This window comes from Podarcis bocagei (genome assembly GCF_964188305.1).
Source record: "Podarcis bocagei genome assembly, chromosome: 6".
Classification (NCBI taxonomy): domain Eukaryota; kingdom Metazoa; phylum Chordata; class Lepidosauria; order Squamata; family Lacertidae; genus Podarcis; species Podarcis bocagei.
In genome coordinates, this window is record NC_138130.1 from 58,523,890 (window position 1) to 58,543,002 (window position 19,113).

The 19,113-nt window shown below is 40.0% G+C and overlaps 1 protein-coding gene and 1 long non-coding RNA gene across 4 annotated transcripts in view; one reads left to right on the plus strand and one right to left on the minus strand.

Annotated features, from left to right (window-relative positions):
- Positions 1-19,113, minus strand: part of NCAM2 (neural cell adhesion molecule 2) — a 206,491-nt gene that overhangs the window by 132,691 nt on the left and 54,687 nt on the right. The window lies entirely within an intron of this gene.
- LOC308590062 lies at positions 8,373-17,982 on the plus strand. Its single transcript, XR_014009663.1, has 3 exons — positions 8,373-8,615; positions 15,281-15,395; positions 17,744-17,982. It is a non-coding gene; the product is annotated as an uncharacterized lncRNA (long non-coding RNA).

A 19,113-nucleotide genomic window follows, 5' to 3' on the forward strand; every position in this document is an offset into this window, starting at 1 on the left:
GCACAGCTACTGTGGCAAGAAAATGATGGCTGAAGGTAAAGGAAGAGATGTGTGTCCTTCCCTCCCACTGAACCACTGAAAGTGTTTGAATTTTGTCAACTTCCTGATGCTCCAGAGCAACCCAATTTGGTGAACCAAGTAAGAGACCTACACCCCATAGGCTGCAACCTAGGATACTTTCTCAATGCTGCAAGGCATTGTGTTGTCAGTCCCCACCATGCTAATCCAGATCCTACTACTCTTGACATGAGGGAACCGGTGGGCTTCACTGGATTCCTGGCACAAATGGGTAGCCAATTTAGTTTTAGTTTTGTTTTCTGTAAAAATACTCATTTAAAAGGACATTATGAACCTTGTCTTTTAAACTGATGCAATTTGTATCTGCTTCTGTGCTTGTTCTACTTTTTTCTGTAGCAACAATTTAGGAGACTGACCTGGGTGAGATGCATCTGAACCTATCTAACATTGCAGCTAAAACAAAGGAACAGAAAGCAACTCATTTGAAGGATGCATGCTATGAACAAACTCTTCCCTGTTAGTGGACCAGAAAGGAAATAATGCAAGCTGCAGTGGTTAAGAAAGGTTTGATTTACCAGGCTTGGATTTCCAAATAAAGCATCCATTTTGTCAGTCTCTTCCCCTACTTCCCTATTTTGTCCTTGCTATGTTGGTAAATATACTGGAAGTTCTCAATAAAATGCTTCAAGTTTGTAACCTGGAAAAACACACACTCAAACCCAAGCCACTATGGTCTTTAAGGACCAGAACTTTAAGGTTTCAGCCAATGTTGTGATAATTTTTTGTGTAAAAAGAGGGGTCTTCTGCTTGTAAAGGAGATGTGACTGCTTAACTCAAAGATTTTCAACCTTTCTGAGTCCACGGTTCCCTTGACCAAATGCATTCTTTATTTGGCTACCTTGTGGGGCTTAGGAGCCAAGTTATGTCACCCCTTGCCTGCAGAGCTGGCATCCCCTCACCCCTTTTCAAACACCCTCCCAAGTGGAGTAGTCACTCAGCCTCTTCTCCTCTCCTCTTTCCTTGGGAACCATCCAGGTAGCAGCTGCCACAGCTGCCTCTGGTTCCTGAGCCTCCTCACTCCACCCCACAGGAGCCTGGGAAGAGGGTGCTCCCAGCCTGATGGGAGACTGCCCAAAGGTGAATGTGAGGCCACCATCTTACTCACATTGGGAGGCAGCAGTGGTAGTAGTGGGTGCTGCCAGGCCTGCATGGCGAAAAGGCTCCCCTTTGGCACCAGGCACTCTGCTACCAGGCAGGCACTGCAAACAGCAAGCACAAGAAAGGCCAGCGCAGCCCCTGCCTGCCTGCCTGCCTGCCCAGCCTCCCACTTGTCTGTCCATTCCCAACAGCAAAGGCTGGTGGACTGTCTGGCTGGGCTCCCTCATGCACTTGCTTGCTTACTCTGACACCGCCTAAGTTCCTAGCAACCAGCACCATTTGCCTGGGGAGTTGTAGCCAGGACTGCTGCAACAAAAGACACACAAGCCTTTGGGAGGCAGAGACGCAAGAGGGCATCAGAGAAGCGAGGGAAGGAAAGAGGGACAGAGACCAGATTTGCTTGCAGCACCCCTGACCATCCTTCAATGCAACCCTAGGTGTCACAGCACAATGGCTTAACCCATTGAATAGCACACAAAAAACGATTTTGATGGGTCAGATGAAAGGTATTCTTGCAAAATAATAATAATAATTTAAAAAAAGACAGCAAGCCAAGCATATGATAGTATATCGACCTACATGATATAAGAAAGAGAAAAGCAGAAAGATAAAGGGGTAGAGGGACTCTTTTCCCCTCTCACCTTTTTATACATTTGGAAAGGGAGGGGGGAAATGCATCCTGCTATGAAGAAAATAGAAAACATTTGAGAGAAGGGGTAGTTGGTTCTGACAAATCAAAGAGTAGATGAAGCTGCTATGTTGCAAAGACAAGAGAAGCCCACTGTTTCAGGAAGTAACTTAGGAACAAAGAATAGCACAAATCTTTTTAACTATGAAGAACTGATGGGAATATTGTATACAATACAATGCAATGCAGTGTGTGAGATAACAGTGCAAGTATAAGCCAACTGCTTTTTAGAACATAGTTTTATAGAATCGTAGAATTGTAGTGTTGGGAGAAAACTCACGGGTCAATGCAGGAATCACAGCTAAAGAATCCCTGACAGATAGCCATCCAGCCTCTCTGTTTAGAAACCTCAAATGGAGAATTTATCGACTTCTGAAGGCATTGACATAAACTAGTCATTCAAGAGGTCATTGATATATATACTAGTTAGTTTGCTATTCCATAAACCATGAAGCCCTATCCATGGGTACTTGGGTACTGGACCCCCATAGACTATGCATTACTGGCAGGATCTGGATTTTGGTTACAATGTATATTGGTCTTCAAAACATGACTTTGTTTTAATACGTTGCAAGCATGAGCGTAATGGCTTTGAGTTCTTTGAGACTTTCTCTTTGCACATTTGTGGCTGATGAAACTTGGACAATGTTCTGTTATTAACTCTTTTTATCAATAAATACAGATATAAGAATGAAAACATTTACTGAATGCATAACATGCACATAAGGTGAAATTATTCCAAATATTGACATTAACAAAGGTGGAAATAGGGAAGTACCCCAAATATATCAACTGAGCCCACTCCTTCAAACTTGGATGCTTCTCATATCCTTTCGCAAGTAAAAATGTTTCATTCAGAAGCAGGTGCCAATGGACAATTAAAAGTTCAATGCATTGATACCATGGAAATAAAATTAGAAATATTTGCAGACAGAAGCAGCTTTACCACATTCAACTCCAGTTGTAAGATTTGAACCACATTATTATTTCATACAAATAATCTATTAATGAACCAAACATTTAAAAATAAGAAAGCTCCGGAAGAAATCTGATAAAAGGCTTTAACATGTGACACAATGGAAAACATCAATTGTGTCCATAGTTATCAATCTGACCTTTACTGATACAGAAGATCTTTCATATTTCATGGCATTTTTCTGAGCTAATTATTTCATAAATTGAAATATCAATCATAGAGACTCTCCAGAAGATAGATGAATATAAAGAGACATGTGGCATAATCATCTGTAACAATATTAAAATGGCAATAATCTGTCTAGTGGTGAAATAAATAAAAAACATTTCATACCTTCTGTAATTCTTGTTTTGTTTGCTAATTTTTGAAATGTAAATACCCAACAAAAAATAGCAGGCTACATCTGTCACGAGAACAAACAGCAGGAATGAGAAGAACAGCTTGATAGGAATATGTTCCACAGTAAAATGTCAATTAAATACCTTAAATGTATTGATGTATGTGTACTACAGCCTCATTTTAAACACATATTAAAGAAAATGGCACCTACATGTTTCAGAGAAAAAGAGGTGCATATACTAACAGAGATATATGCATAGAATAATAGAATTTGTTGAGTTTGAAGTGACCATGAGGGTCATCTAGTCCAACCCCTTGCAATGCAGGAAACTTTGCCCAACGTGGGGCTTGAACCCACGACCCTGATATTAATGATCTCATGCATATGCACACAGTAAAGGTAAAGGGAAAGGGAACCCTGACCATTAAGTCTAGACACAGACGACTCTGGGGTTGCGGCGCTCATCTCGCTTTACTGGCCGAGGGAGCTGGCATACAGCTTCCAGGTCATGTGGCCAGCATGACCAAGCCGCTTCTGGTGAACCAGAGCAGCGCAAGGAAACACCGTTTACCTTCCTGCCGGAGCGTACCTATTTCTCTACTTGCACTTTGACGTGCTTTCGAACTGCTAGGTTGGCAGGAGCTGGGACCGAGCAACAGGAGCTCACCCCGTCACGGCTTCAGCTCCTGTATAGTGTGATACTTTATTTGTAGAAGATGCTTAGAATGCTTGGCTATGAAAGGTGATTGGAGATCCTCTTTAAAGAAGATCTGTGTGGTTTTAGTATTGGATAAATATAGTGTAATGTGCCCCAGATGGTTTTAAAAAAACCACAGTAACCTTTTATAGCATTATTCAGGCCTTGTTTATTTATTCACAATATCCTGCCTTTCTGCCTGACAACAAGTGTCTAAGACATGTTCAGAATAAGTGAAAATAATACATAATAACACAGTAATAAAATCCTTTTGAGGGGGAAATTATGGCAAAAGCTCTCTCCTTGACCTTAGATGTTGCAGATGCTGTTGGCAGTGTTCGTCTTTCAACTTATGTCTTATATATTTCCTTACGGCATACACAAATCTTCATGCACACAAACATTTTAGTCTATACATGTCTATTGCGGACTGCAACATGGTAAGCTTAGTGCATCCAATTAAAAGAAGCTGCCTGCATGTATAAAATAGCTATCATAGCCAGAGCAAACATTTGATAGAAATTTGAAAGCTACATTTGTAGCCATCATGTGAAAAATAGGATTGTGCAGAACCACCACAACACAGGCAAAAATCCAGTTTTATTTCAAAACCATGTTTCTCCCCCCAGAGGAATGACATTTACTTAATACTATTTTTTTTCACATACTTTCTTGGCAAAATAAGTACCCATTAGAAACCCATTCCAGAATAATTGCATTTTCTAGCTTGATAATGATGCACTTTCACAACGTCATGCATCACTTAAGCTGAATACAAAATAAAAGTGACTTAATGCAATGAATAGTGTTGCATACAAAGAAATCTGTGCCACTTGATTTCCCAGAAAAAGTAAAACACAAAGCACAATCAGGCTTAGATTTGATGCTCTTGAATCTTAAAATAACTTAAGGTGGAACTATATATATTTGATGGATCCTTAATTATGTCTGTGCTGAATAGTGCTTACAGAAAGTAAGGCTTAACTGATTTCCCTCTTAGTTGTCCATGACAGTTGTCCATGACAAGACCAGGGAGAGCAGTAGAATACACTTACCTCATAAATTCAACACTGCATGTCAAACATAGGCAAGTATAGGCAAGTAAAGTATTCCTTGTTATGAATAGATTTCAATGACAATAAAGTTCAGAAATACTAAAGAAGCTAGCCATAGTTAGGCATGGTCACCCACCTAATTATAATCATATGTCCACAATATGTACCTGACAGACAGAGGGAGGGAGGGAGGGAGGAGGTTGTGAGAAGAGGAGAAATGATTAAATAGTAACCAGAAATCTCTCTTCCCTTACTCTGCCCCACAGATGAGCCAAGAAATTAGCATGCACATCTAGCTAGGAAGGGCTCTGCAACCCAGACATCATGGCAAGGAGGATTGGCCCCATGGTGTGGAATAGACAAATCTTATATTCTGTTTGTCTGTCTCTCCAGTGCAGCATATTGGTTTGTTAATGGAAGAAGAAGTTGTCTCATTCACTTACTTGTTCCTGTGTGCTGTTCCTCTGGAAAAGGAACTGCTGCGGACTGGACCCAATCCACCCAATCAAACCACCAAGTAAGAGAGAGTGAGTTGAAAGAGGTGAAAGCTGCCCTTTCATTCAGGTCTTAAACCTATTTGCCCATGTTCAGGGAATACAGTGGTGCCTCGCAAGACGAAAAGAATCCGTTCACGAGTCTCTTCGTCTTGCGGTTTTTTCGTCTTGCGAAGCAAGCCCATTAGTGGCTTAGCAGATTAGCGCTATTAGCGGTTTAGCGGGCTTAGTGGATCAGCTGATAAGTGGCTTAGCGCATCAGCTATTAAGCGGCTTAGCGGATCAGCTGATAAGCGGCTTAGCGGATCAGCTGTTAAGTGGCTTAGCGGCTTAGGATCAGCTGATAAGCGGCTTAGCAGCTTGGGAAAAAGGGGGGGGAGGAAAAAAGCCCGCAGGAATTCGCAAGACATTTTCGTCTTGCGAAGCAAGCCCATAGGAAATTCGTTTTGCGAAGCACCTCCAAAATGGAAAACCCTTTCATCTAGCAGGTTTTCCGTCTTGCGAGGCATTCGTCTTGTGGGGCACCACTGTAAGTCATTCTAGATCACATATAACAGTATGGGGGACCTAGCTCTTTAGTGGAACCTTCTTTCTCCCTAGTCTACCAGGGATTAGGCTGGTGTTGGTCTGGTGGAGCTACTTCAGAAAGAAGGATGTTAAAACCATACACAGAAAAATATTCTTGTTTTACATGGTTTTTAATGCTGAATTTAAATTGTTGTAACCTTCCTTAGGACCTTAGTTAATTAATTATAGAGATAGAGGAATCTATGCCTGCATTCTATGTGAGAAAATGTAGGAAGAGAGGGAAATGTGCATGAGTGTGCCAGTTCTTCCACCTACCTTGCCACACTTAATGTGTTTCACGGTGCCTGTCTGCAGGGTTTCAAACCTCAAATTGTAAACATATTTATCAGCTACAAAGATTTTTATTCTCAGGTTAATGTGAAAGCCAAAGGACATGCTAAACTTTTAGGCTTCTTTCTACTGGTGGTGCAGTCTACTGACCTGCCGGAGAGATATTAGTAGGTCATTGTAAACTTGTGGGGGTGGTTGGCATAGGTCTGGTTTTGAAAATTGTTTATCATGTCAGGTAGGCTAGAGTCACTGAGTGAACCCAGATTTTCCCAGCCAAAGGAAACTGTTTGCCCAGCATAACAACCATGTCAGTTCACAATTCTGTCAGATGATCCTAATAAAATGGTATTCTAATAAAATGGTATTATGCTATGCATTATGCTCTTTCGGATAGGTAAGGTAGGGTAGGGGGAGAGGGAGATAGAGGTGTATTCTCATTGAGAATGTAATATGATTTCTCTTTGGCAATATGACTATGGGGCTGTCATGGTGAGCTCCTTAACTTCAGAATTTACCACTGCACCCAGTACCCTCTGTACCAAAATGTAGGACATATATATCTAAAGGAAATTAGTATCAACTGGGATGTTCTGGTGCTAAATGCATAATTGCTGAAGGGCGTTATGTTTATAATTTGTTGAAAATCAATACAAAAATTGTATTTAGAAAAACCAACTAACTTAGGTCTGCACAATTTCTGACCATCATACTCAAATGCAGTTCACCAGTCACATACTCTGACAACCACTAGATAGACCAGGCAGGAAGGAAAAGAACAAGAGGTCCTCCAAGCCCCTGGTAGGATTGGCCACACATGTCTTCTCAAATGAGTTTGATTTGGTTGATCAATGCTGAGCAAAGGAGAATGTGTATGTGTGTGTAGCATAAGAATAGGGCAAGGTTGTTTATTGAATCAGCTCTGATTTAGAATGTGTTTCAGGGTTTCGAACTGCATAGTAACTATTCATGAGCCACAGTTGTTAAAAAGCAACAAGAATAAAATGGATTCCCTGCTATCATTTAATATTTGTGATGCTTCATAAGACTATGATATTATGTATTAATCAATCATAATTAATCTTCTACATCCCCCTCTCCCTCCACAAAAACATACAAATATATTTTCAGCAGCAGTATTAATTAAGCAATATTTCTTTCCCTATCACCAGCTTTCAAATCAATTAATTCAGAATTGCTTCATTCATTCTTCTATCAGTAGTTCATCCTGCTAAAATTATTAATAGAGTGCATATTCATTCTCCTCCTCCCCACATTAAAGAGAACCCCCCCCAGCAATATTATTACAATCTCAAGTGTTAAGAAAGCAAACAGATGATCTGCTATAATATGAATGTCTAGCAAACAGATAAGAAACCATGGAAAAGGATAACAACATATTAAATAAGGCCAGACTTCACTTTACCTAAGACACATGTGCCAATGAAGTCAAACAGTATGTAGTATCAGAAATGAAGTTCTTCAGTTTTGAGAACTGTGTGGAAGAGCAGCAGGTGGCTACAAAGTTGAGGCAATGCAAATTAGACTCCTTACTCACTGGGGGGGGGGGCTTTCACTATGCCACAGATGCTGTTGGACAATTGCTTACATCATCACTGACCATTGTCCATGCTGGCTGGACCTGATGACAGTTACAATCAAACAGCATCTGGAGGGCCACAGGTTCCTTATCTCTGGATTATGCTGATGATTTTCACACTCCCTAGAGCTTCAGTAGCAAGTTTGGGGAATATTTTGGATAGTGGAGGAAATATAATCATTTAATGTGGTAGCCAAAATCCTTGCAAGTGAAAGAACTGAGAAACCCCAACTAAATCCACAGCTTCGGGATATGGGGCTGGGAACCAAGCTAATCAATAACATTTTTGTAGGTTACCCAAAAAATGGCATAGGAGTTTCATCATGAGGGGTTGGTTGTAGTATTAATTTAAAGCTGTCCCAGGGACTCTATTTCAAATCATAGCAGTAATACTGGCGAAGGGAGTGTTTAACCTTTTCTCAGGGTGCCATATTCCAGATCTGAAACACACCCTACTTGCAATAATATACAAGTGTGGTACAGGCACCTATATTATCCCCACAAATATGCTAATAGCAACATTTAGGAGGGGGTGACCTCACATAGGGCACAATTGGTGAATCTGTGATGTTGTTGGACTCCTCCTCCTATCAGCCCCAGGCATGAAAGCCAATGATTAGGGAGGGATGCAAATTGTACTGCTGCAACAAATGGTGGACCACAAACAGAGGCAAATGTGCTTCAAAGTTTGGGAAATTGTATGCCACAGAATACAAAGAAGGGATGTGTTCATGGTGAGTTGAATTTCACATATCAACTTTAGCTAACTAACTTTGGCTGCAGATATCTAGGTTTAAACAGAATTAGGGATAATGAAACCTTAAAGTGCTGTTGGCATCAGTTCTGATCATATATCTAGCTTGTCTCTTTCTTGTAATGAGTTGGAAGAAAAGTTATATCTATGTCCCATTAAGAACAGACAGGGGGATATGTCTTTCTTAGGATTTGGCTGACTTCCAAGTAGTTTCTATTCTCTTAAAAGTGAAGAATGAAAAGGATGCAGATTTGGTATGAAGAAGTGTGAGATTTTAGGAGCAAAAGGCTCTGTACACATTACTGGCTTAAAATGCAGCTAGGCCATTCCTTTTTTGTCAGTTTGGATGGAATCTGGTTTTAGGGAAAACACATTAAAATGCAGCATTACATAAGGAACAATGGGTAGCTAGATATAGGATAGACACAAGGGAGGTATGCATTATGGATAATGTCCTGTGTACAGTGCTTCCAAAATCTGCAGTGGGAGCACTCTGAATAAATGGGAGCGTGGAAAATGCTAAATGGCTCAGTGGTTCATTTAGTTCACGATGTCACACAGGGTGAGAGGAGTTATGTGTAGCCTGAAGAAAATAGGATATTTTAACATTTAAAGATGATAGAACACATTTATTTTCTGTCACTTCAGATGCTATGACTCAAACCAACAGGTTCAAAGTACAAGAAAGGGAATTTTGACCCAACATTACAAAGAATTTCAATTTCATTGTTCTGCATGGGACAATGACAATAAAGATATCGTATATTGTATATCGTATAGAATTTGATGGTGGTGTGAAGTGTCTGGCCACAAAACAGACTCCCTCAGAATGTGGTGAACTCTCCCTTGGCATAGGTTTTTAAGCAGAGACTGGATGGCTACCTAGAATGGGTGCTGTAACAGCAGATTTCCTGCACTGGTAGAGGAAATGGACAAGGTGCCCTTTGAGGTACAATTCAACTGTCGTTATACGTACACCCCCAGCTAAGGCATGTATCTCCCAGATGCCTACCAAATCTTCATATAAAAGTCTCAGAAGAAAGGGGGGTGGACTGCTGTTCAGCTATTCTTACTCTTAGAAGTGCTCTCCTAAGAGAAGGTTGCTAATGTTTAGCTAAATATTCCATATAGCTTTAAACAATCATTTCTTATGCTAGCAGGCTGTCATCAAACTATAAGAACCCATGGTCAAAGCTCATTAAAGTAAACAAGCCCCTGGTGACATTGCTATCTACCAGAGGAAGTATTTTCAACAGTACACCTATTCCCAAACAGGAACAAAGGGAGCTGCCACATTGACATGATCATTACTTACATGCTAGAGGGTTATTCCGCTTTTGTTTTGTTTTCAGTAGCCAAATCAGCTTTCCTAGATTCCTATAGCCAGCTCTGGCTTATTCAGTGCTTTCTTTTACAATATGTACAATATTTAAACCATAACGAGTGACTGGGGAAGCATAGTAGTGTGCAGATGTTGGGAGAAGTTGGCGTTCCCATCTTAGTCAGAGTGTCTTTATATATTCACTTTTAAGAACAAGCAACATGAATATGGTGACTAGCAATGAAGGCAAGGGCTTACAGAGAGTACAGAGAGGGATTCTGACAAAGCTGTAATTTAACTGGCTCTGGGAGCTTCCCAGAGGTGAATTAGACAAAGGCAAAACTGTCTTGATACCAACTCCAGAAGGCCCCCTGAGTTGTGTCCCACAGGATGGATATGAGATTGTATGGTGCTGGGCAAGGTGGGGCAGAGCGCTTGGAAGCTTTTGCATACTTATAGGTGTCCAGAATTTGAACAAAACAACAGATAAAATCCAAAGGCTTGTGTGAGAGTCTAAAGTACATTGAAACACAAGGTGTTTTCTAAAATAAGGAAAGTCAAAACAAACAACAATAGTGTTTCAACTCAGCTGAAATTAGTTGTCAGTCAGAAGCATTCTACATGAGGACAGAATAATTCTTAAGGACAATAAGCTACTAATATTCGAAAGAGTAAGATACATAGGCAAAACTAATAAACCCAAGGGAACATATTAATTCAAGAATAGATTTACAGTATAGGGTCATTTTCCTATAGATGTAGGTGTGAGAACACTGCAAGGTTCTATATGTAATGTTTTCTTACATATAGATATACAGACTGAGAAAGTTGCAAGCAAGCAGGCACAGGGATAGTGCCAGTTTCAAAACAGCATTTGACACAAGACAACTGCAACAACCGTGAAGCAAATACATTGCAAAAAAATTAAATGTTTCCTTTCTTTTTATATTTTTTATATCCTTGTACGCACATCATGTTATGCCATTTTAGGCAGCAGATTGTGATGAATTCCAAGAGATTCAAATAGACCAAGTCTTACCAGGACCCTATACTTCACTATCTTGTTTATTTCAACAATTTATATGCCACTTAAACTACAATTGCCTTTAAGTGGTGCAAAAGTAACAAAACATAAAAAACAGTTATAACTATAAAATCAAGCTTTCATTAAAATGTCAGCTGGAATAAAAGTCTTTAGTAGTACCAGAAGTTCAACAAGAATCAGAATAAAAAAATTCCTTCCAGTAGCACCTTAAAGACCAACTAAGTTAGTTCTTGGTATGAGCTTTCGTATCTGAAGAAGTGTGCATGCACACGAAAGCTCATACTAAGAACTAACTTAGTTGGTCTTTAAGGTGCTACTGGAAGGAATTTTTTTTATTTTGACTATGGCAGACCAACACGGCTACATATCTGTAACAAGAATCAGGTTAGTCTGAAGCTAATTTACTCAAAGCCAGCCAAAACACTTCTTAATTGAACATGAATTTCAACCAAGTCCAACAGACATCACTGCATCCAAAGGAATCAAATGTTGTTTTAGAGTATAGCAGTATATTGAGAAGAGATTGCATGCCTTATCCTGCCTACTTTATCAAACGCTCTTCTGTCAGATGAATTCCACAATACAGCACTTCTAAAATTATGTTTCTCATTTAAAGTGCAATATAGATTCTTATGTCATTAAATGAGACAGGCAACCAGAGATGGGAAGGTACTGCAAAGTCAAAGTATCTTTTTTTAAAAAAAGAAAAGAACATTTCTCCAAGAGATTTGATGAAGAAAATGTGTGACAGACTCATAGATCTTTCTTATTTTTCAGCGAGCTTCAGAAGTGTGGGATTTACATTGCAAAATTTAACTTTGCCTAGATAAATTCAATATCGGTACTTTCAAAATACTCCCTGACTCCAAAACAACAACCCTGTGACACGCTGAAGACAAAGAGGTTTAATGCATTGTTTAGTTGTTTAGTCATGTCCGACTCTTCATGACCCCATGGACCAGAGCACACCAGGCACTCCTGTCTTCCACTGCCTCCCATAGTTTGGTCAAACTCATGTTGGTAGCTTTGAGAACACTGTCCAACCATCTCATCCTCTGTCATCCCCTTCTCCTTGTGCCCTCCATCTTTCCCAACATCAGGGTCTTTTCCAGGGAGTCTTATCTTCTCATGAGGTGGCCAAAGTATTAGAGCCTCAGCTTCAGGATCTGTCCATCCAGTGAGCACTCAGGGCTGATTTCCTTTAGAATGGATAGGTTTGATCTTCTTGCAGTCCACGGGACTCTCAAGAGTCTCCTCCAGCACCATAATTCAAAAGCATCAATTCTTCGGCAATCAGCCTTCTTTATGCTCCAGCTCTCACTTCCATACATCACTACTGGGAAAACCATATAGCTTTAACTATATGGACCTTTGTCGGTAAGGTGATGTCTCTGCTTTTTAAGATGCTGTCTAGGTTTGTCACTGCTTTTCTCCCAAGAAGCATGTGTCTTTTAATTTCGTGACTGCTGTCACCATCTGCAGTGATCATGGAACCCAAGAAAGTAAAATCTCTCACTGCCTCCATTTCTTCCCCTTCTATTTGCCAGGAGGTGATGGGACCAGTGACCATGATCTTAGTTTTTTTGATGTTGTGTATACAGTTATTTAATTGCCAACTTATTTGCTTTCAATACCATTAATACTGAAATAACAATTTAAGAATAAAAGAAATTTCCAAACAAGTTCCATTTAGGCCTCATTAACTTGGCTCAGGAGGCAAAACAAGAATGCCAAGCTTTGGCTTTAGCTGTTCCAGGGAAAACAAACTAGTGTATGTGTACTGGCTTAATCCTGGAAGTATATTTGTTTGCTTCATTGGGTGCTAAATAATCAAGAATTAAAGGTTTAAATCCTAAAAAGGGATTTTAAGAAATTGCCTTCCTTTTCAAATTTACCCATAGGAAGCTAGTCTTATGGGAGATTTATTTAATGATTTCTGTTGGCTACAGAAAACTAAGCTTTTAGTTCATACCACATACTCTGAATATTGTATTACAGTCCACTTGTGTTACAGAGTCAACTGCTACAAAAGTAAGAGAATCAGGTATAAGATTCTTTGCCTACAAGGTTCTAAAGAAATGCCCAAAACAAAATTATATATAAAAATTAATGTGAGAAAGGTCTGCAAAATCACATAGTTGAATGTAGAGGGACCAATATTAATTCAGACCAGTTCTGTGTGCTGTTGTTAGGACAGTTCTCCCACAGCCCAGCCCATGAGATCCATGAATGCATAGGTGTTGGGTTCTTGTATTAATCCCTGAATACTTTCAGTAGTGACAAAATTTTATTTAAAGATATCTCAAAAAATAAAAGTAAACCATTGGAAAGGCAGTTAATATACAACCTTTATCTATTGCAATCATCTTCTTTACCAGAATGCTCAAGAAGGAAAAGACAGAGAAAGGGCATTGTGAAGTGGGGAAACTGACAAATACTCTTAAAAATAAACAATCCCACTTTTTGTTTTTAGATAAAAGAAAAGCAAACTTGTACCCCCCCCCAAAAAAAAGCTTAACAGAAATTGTTCACTATCAGAAAAAGAAGAAGTTAGAACCAAAAATTGGACCTGAGACATGTCTCATTTGGCCACTGGTTTCTTAGGCTGCAATCCTAATGGGGCAGGTATAAAAAACTGAAGGTAGCTTCACCACCATATCCTATGCCCTGCTGGGCTTATGCCAGCAGAATAGAAGCAAAGCTGGAACAGTGCTATTTTGTTGTTCTGTCCTTTTTCCTTTGTCTGCTTTCTTGCTTTTAATGACAACCATTAGGAGGAAAATTCACTCTGCCCTCTGAAGGTCTGGTGTAGATTCATCCCTGCTTTGGGCACATCAGAGAACTGGGAATGTGATGGCTCCCAATCTGCTTATAGAGCTGCTGTTCAAACGTTCCAGCCCAATGTTCCAGATGTAGCTTTGCTATAAGTAGGGAAAGGGCAGCAGAGGTTTTCTGTAGCAGAGTGAAAGCATTCAATGTTAAATCCCTAAGGTCAAACCTCCCAATGCTTATGCTCTTTCTGGTACACTTTCCCAGGAACCAAAGGATTGCAGAATCTATCTGGATTCATCCCATTAAGTGAAGGGAATAAATCTTTTTATAACATTATGATTTTTTAATATATAAAAAACACAACATTGCAATGCCAGGATAATAACAACATGAGCATAAACACTCTGTTGACTTACCTATTTTAAGCATATCAGAATATATCCCAATGCAAAAGGTATGTTTTGTTTTATCAGGGAGAGTAAATCCAGGTGATGTGGTTGTATTCAAAAGGGGAAGGAGAAAGAGAAAGACAGAAGAAATTCAGTTAGTTTAGATTTTTATGCAGGTTGTTTGAATTTAATACATGCAACATATTTTACAGCACAATTATGCTTCATTTATACTAATAGTTTAGCTTTGTCTTACTATTCCTTGGAAAATAATAAAAGTAACATTATCAGTAACAATACTGAATCTAATTACTTAACCGTGCTCAGTCTTCTGAAGAAGGATTACTCAAGAAAAAGAAAGCCTTTTAATACCAGGTACATACATAAGCAGAGAGTGGAATAGGAGATTGCATCATTGACACAGACGCTCATGAATGAACACACAATATAACACAATTGTGTGGTGGTCCAAAATATTCAGACTTGCACATACACAAACACTATGTTATAGGCATGCCAAGACTGTGAGGTACAATCATGACCCCCATTCACACTTATACAATTAGATCAGTCTTCACCAATCTGATGTACTAGTTGGGGATGTAGTACAAACCATGTGAAGGCACCAGGTTGGCAAAGACTGAATTAGAACATCAGCATGGAGTTTAAAGTACTGTGCACAGCCACTCTTAGAATAAATATTAGCTCCTTCTCATTCCATTCCTTCCTTCTCTTTGGGTATCAGCTGTCTTTTATATAAAGAGCTTCCTTGGTTACAATGGGGCAACCTACATAAACAAGGCTTTGTCAGTAGATTCCTTGTTTCCTTTTTTGTCTAAAAAGTGTTATACAGCAAAATCAAACACAACATAGGGAGCACAATAAAACTGCAGCTTGTGTTTGGCTTTCATCCAAATATCTAATCTGCTGACACCAAATGCTCTATCTTCATGAATACGCAAAGGTGCATTGTTCTATTGGTAATCAATATTCCATCCTTGTTTGTAAACATTCATTTAGTGGCAGTAAAACACTAAACAATGTAATAAAACACTATACATATTTTAGCATATTTTCAATGAAAGATTCTCAAAGTATAAAAACCAACTTCTGTTTAGAAACACAGTGCACTACAAACATCAGAGCCACCAATTAAGAGACAGGAAAGGATGCAATTGGGCCATGGCAGCCTAGACATTCAACAAGGGTGCTGAGTAAGTAAGGAGGCAAAATGTGAGGAAATTGAACAAATGGCAAGCTGCCTATGCCTACTTCACTTTGCACATGTTTCAGGTTATGGAGTTGCACTGCTCTACAGCAGACTTCCCATGATAAGAATAAGGTTGTTGGAGGCAGTTGTCTCTTTCTATTTTGTGTTATGCCACACCAATTCCATAGCAGCCAATATGTGACTGGCAATTCAGAAAGCTCTCAAAATTTGAAATGTGCCCATTAGTCCAAAAAGTTTGGCAAGTCCTGCCATAAGCCAATGGTCAAGTAATCAAAGAAGAGCTCAGGAAACAAGTAGAGTGTGAGGGGAGTGTTTGCTGCCCAGGTGCATGCTGACCACAACCCAGTGAAGGGGAATGGTGAACCATAGAAAAAAACCACAGGATATTTGTATTAGGTTGAAATAGGCCACAACTTTTTATTGACTGCATATCTAAGTAGGTCTTCACCAAGACATTGGATGTGTGTCAAGCAGCCCATCTGCTGCTGGATAATTTGGGTGGGGTCAACCCTGAGCTGAGAGTCACCCCTGACGTGTACCAGGTGCTTTCATCCTGAAGGTCACCATTGGGAGAGATGCTATGGCCCATAACGCCCCTTTTGGGCTCCCAGACAGCGATACCCCTCCTGGACTCCTTTAATGGGGCACCCATTAAACTAAGGATCCAGATAATTGCTTTATTCACCAAAGTTGTGACAGTGCTTATGAGGTAGGCAAAAACCTGCAGAAAGAGCAACTTATTTGCAGGAAAAAAATCCTCCTCTTCTCCCAACCCAGAAACTGTATAAACCAGGCTTCCTCAACCTCAGCCCTCCAGATGTTTTTGGCCTACAACTCCCATGATCCCTAGCTAGCAGGACCAGTGATCAGGGATTATGGGAATTGTAGTCTCAAAACATCTGGAGGGCCGAGGCTGAGGAAGTCTGGTATAAACCATAACAAGGTCATATGTTGGCGTGCCCACTTACATTTGAACAAGCCACAGAGTCTAGTAAACGGGTGGTAAATCCCATGTCGGTCTCCCAAAAAGGTGACTTTCCAAGGGTCACCCTCTTAAATACTGTGGAGGCAGGCCAGGTCTAGCCCCCTCCACCACTCTCCTGATTGGCCTTCCCACCAGACAAGCGCAACCAAAAGGAGAGTCACTGGGCACCCCCCCTTCAGCTATGATGGAAGAAGATGGCCTAACCCAGGACTCGCAGCTGCTCCAGGCAGCAAACACTGCCCACAAGGTGACCCAAGTGAACAGGAAATCTTGGATTAGAATTGGCCAAAAATAAGACAAGCCATTTTTCAAAAACATTGGAACTGGCACATATAATTTCCAAGCTAACCTGAAATCACACTCTATCCCACCCCTCCTACACAAATGACAGTTTCACTCAGATAGAAGAAGGGACTTTCTTGGTTTTATGAAGTGTTGGCAGGCATTATGGAACATATCAGTCTTCATGGTGGTGGTTGGTGGTGGAGAGTTGCACTGCACAAAATGGATGCTTGCCAGCTGCCAGGTACCCTTGTGGCAAATTGGCCCTTGGTCAGAGAGTGGGCATAAACCTTGATATTAACTCTGACAAACATGAATGTCTTCTCAGCGCTCCCACACTTTAAGCTAGGCTCATTTGTTGAGGTTAGGATACAAGATTTAGATAGAATGGTGGAGGATTCAAATGGCTACATCATTTGCATGCAAGTATGGTGAGCTCATCATCTATGTTAAACTCTACTTGCCCTTCCCATATGTATTACCGGTAACTAGTAAAGGAAGGAAAGTTCACACAATACTGTACAGGCATGATCACCTCCTAAATGAACTACTAATTTATCATCTATACTCAGCCATTGAGCTAGAATATGAGATACAATGTAATGAGAGTCTCTGACACACTGCCTCCCTCCTACAGGGTCTCAAAGCCAATACCCTGACTACTGGTTCCCTGCCATGGTGCCAAGGTTATGAAATGTGCTTTTGATCTATTTGTTTCTTTTTTCATGAGTTGTATTGTGTGATTTTTTCTTAGCTGCTTTGAGTGTTCTTTAAAAAGAAAATCCGAACAAAAGAAATGGTTAGAAAAAGAGAGCCCACAGACCTAGCAATTTAGTTTGAAACTGAACATGATCTATTTTTCCTAGGAAAAGAAAAGAATCCAAGTTTGAAATCCCCCTCCCCCAATTTTTTCAAGCATCTTGGCAGGTCTCTTTACATTTCCTGTGGAAGATATTTTTCTCTAGCAGTTAATCGATTTTTTCAATAAGATAAAATAAAATAAAACCTCCTCTTAATCCTGTTACCATTGGCTCACTTGGGGTTTTTTGTGGTTGTTGTTTTTTGTTTTGTTTTTTTGCTAAGTTAAAAGCACATGAAGATGTCAGAATGAGGACCCTAACTCCAGAGCTACCTTAGACATCGCCAGCATCTCCACAGAACTGACACCAGGCCCATCTGCAGCAAAAGACCTGATGGGACATGTGGATGAGGTACATGATCCATCCGCAAAAGTTCCCTCTCCTATGGAATCAGAGGGGAATATGTGGTTTGCTGACTGCTGGTAATTCTTACTGGTAAGCTGCCATTTTAGGGGGCAGAGTAGGTGGGTTAAAAACATAAAGGTAGTATATGAAAGAAACTTCTCTTATTTATTATGTGATTTGAATTATTTGGGTAGAGAGAGAAAAAGATGCTGTTGGTCCCTCCAATCATACCCAGCCTTCTTTTAGGCAACATATTCCAAACAAATGGTAGTTTCCTGTTGATTTCTGTCACATCCTGCTGGAGCAAATGATCTATAATGAGGTGTCAGGCTACATTATGTTATATTTGTAATTCTTTGTAATTTAATACCACAGGCAGTAATTAGTATTTAACAGCTGTCATACATATGAGACATATAAAAGGAAAGGAAAGGAAAAACATCTGATTTTAAGTTGACACTGCAGTTACAGATCAGGCTAGCAGAATAATCTGTCCTATTATCATTCATTCAGGAAGGGGGCACTATCTGAAAACTCATCAGATTCACAAGAAGGAAACAATATATTGATCCTATGAAGTTTTTGCTTTTTACCTGTCAGTCTCTCATCATCTCAGCTGACTGCTGATATGGCAAATATAAATGATAAAGATTTCTTTTGAAAAAGGTACTTCTCAATGGGCAGCTGTCAAGGTCTGCCATGAAATTAAGGCAGCTATCAACCTACCAAGAAAATTTAAGTGGCTGGAATGTGTTCATGCTCAAATAGTTTTAAAACTTTTAATGTACATCAGTAGTTTTTACACCTTGAATTTCTGCTCCTCAGTGAGGGATACTAATTCGCATTCTAGAAACACTTTAAACTGCCTAAAACTTTCTGTGAAGAGTAACATTCATACATTTACAGATGGTGCTTCATTGTAGAAGAAGAGTTTGGATTTGATATCCTGCTTTATCACTACCCGAAGGACTCTCAAAGCGGCTAACATTCTCCTTTCCCTTCCTCCCCCACAACAAACACTCTGTGAGGTGAGTGGGGCTGAGAGACTTCAAAGAAGTGTGACTAGCCCAAGATCACCGTGCAGCTGCATGTGGAGGAGCGGAGACGCGAACCTGGTTCACCAGATTACAAGACTACCGCTCTTAACCACTACACCACACTGGCTCTCAAGTACCCATGACTCTTATAAATTAATATATTTAATAATCAGCCACAAGTGGGGAGCAGCTTCTTTGACAAGAGCTAAGA